Genomic DNA, 1,623 nt, shown 5'->3' on the forward strand with positions numbered 1-1,623 from the left:
CAGGATAGAGGCCAGCAGGGTGATGGTGACCAACCACCAGACAGCCTGCCCCTCTGCCACTGTTGGCCACGTCTCTGTGCTGGGGACGGAGGTTCTGGGCGTGGAGGGGACGGGGGTTCTGGGCGTGGAGGAGACGGGGGTTCTGGGCGTGGAGGGGACGGGGGTTCTGGGCGTGGAGGGGACGGGGGTTCTGGGCGTGGAGGGGACGGGGGTTCTGGGCGTGGAGGGGACGGAGGTTCTGGGCGTGGAGGGGACGGGGGTTCTGGGCGTGGAGGGGACGGAGGTTCTGGGCGTGGAGGGGACGGGGGTTCTGGGCGTGGAGGGGACGGAGGTTCTGGGCGTGGAGGGGACGGGGGTTCTGGGCGTGGAGGGGACGGGGGTTCTGGGCGTGGAGGGGACGGGGGTGTCCGGCTCCAGCCTGCCTGGGGTGCTCCTGCCTGTAGCCAAGGTGCTGGAGGAGGAGGTGGAGGAAGAGGGGGTGGAGTAGTTGGAAGGGGAGGTGGAGGAGGAGTTGGAAGGGGAGGTGGAGGAGGAGTTGGAGGGGGAGGTGCAGGAGGAGTTGGAGGGGGAGGAGGAGCAGTTGGAAGGGGAGGTGGAGGAGCAGTTGGAAGGGGAGGTGGAGGAGGAGTTGGAGGGGGAGCAGTTGGAAGGGGAGGTGGCCAAGGAAGTGGAGGTGGTGGAGCCAGTGGTCTGTGAGGATGTGTCAGACTCAGGCTGCCCCTGGTTCAGCCTGACAGCCCTGCTGGACACACACAGCAGGATCAGCAGGGAGGACAGTCTCTCAGGCCGGGAGGAAAACATGGATGCTCGTCTGGAGATTCAAAAAATTCAAATTCAAAACATGCACAAACGTCAACATCTTCCTTCCTCACTTCAGATCAGTTGACGCCCATGAACTGTAAACTCATTAAACTCAGATATAGAAATGTGCACTTGTTGTACAGTTCAGTATTTGGATGACCAATAACTCTCAAATATAGTGGCTTGAAACTTTGAGGTTTGGCCTTCAGAAACTGAAAATAGATAACGGCTGCCTTTAGTGAGAACGGTATCACAGTGATCTGTGTCACAACCACACACACTATCAGAAAGACATTTCACTCTGAGAGAGCTCTCATCTAAAGCTCTCAACTCAAAACACGTACCGTAAACAGTCAGTATCCCCCTGTACCTGGATGCGATGTCCAAGGCCAACTCCACACAACACTCACCTAAATGTACAAGTGGAACATCAGTGGGTGGTTGTTCAACTGTCGCTTTGTCTGCAGAGCCACTGGCAGCATGTCCTGGTTGGTGGAGAACACAGGAAGTGAGCTGGCTTTCAGTGACGCCTCACACGCTCCTGACGCAAGGTTGTAACTGACGAAGGACAAACTATATGAGGGTGATGATGAAAGAGTTGATTCCAGGGTTTTTTCTTGAACTTATATAAAAATCGAGAATATGAGTAATGATATGACAGCTTTTAGCTCAATCAGCGCCCGAAAAAAGAGGTTTAGTTGAAGACATTTCACCATTTTCATTATTATCACCAGTAGTTATTTTTTTATTTTTTGTCTTGTTGCTTGATCAGAGGCCTTTTCTGGACTCTGGAAAATTCTGATTTTAATGAACAGAACGCCA

This window comes from Osmerus eperlanus, chromosome 25 (assembly GCF_963692335.1).
Source record: "Osmerus eperlanus chromosome 25, fOsmEpe2.1, whole genome shotgun sequence".
NCBI lineage: Eukaryota > Metazoa > Chordata > Actinopteri > Osmeriformes > Osmeridae > Osmerus > Osmerus eperlanus.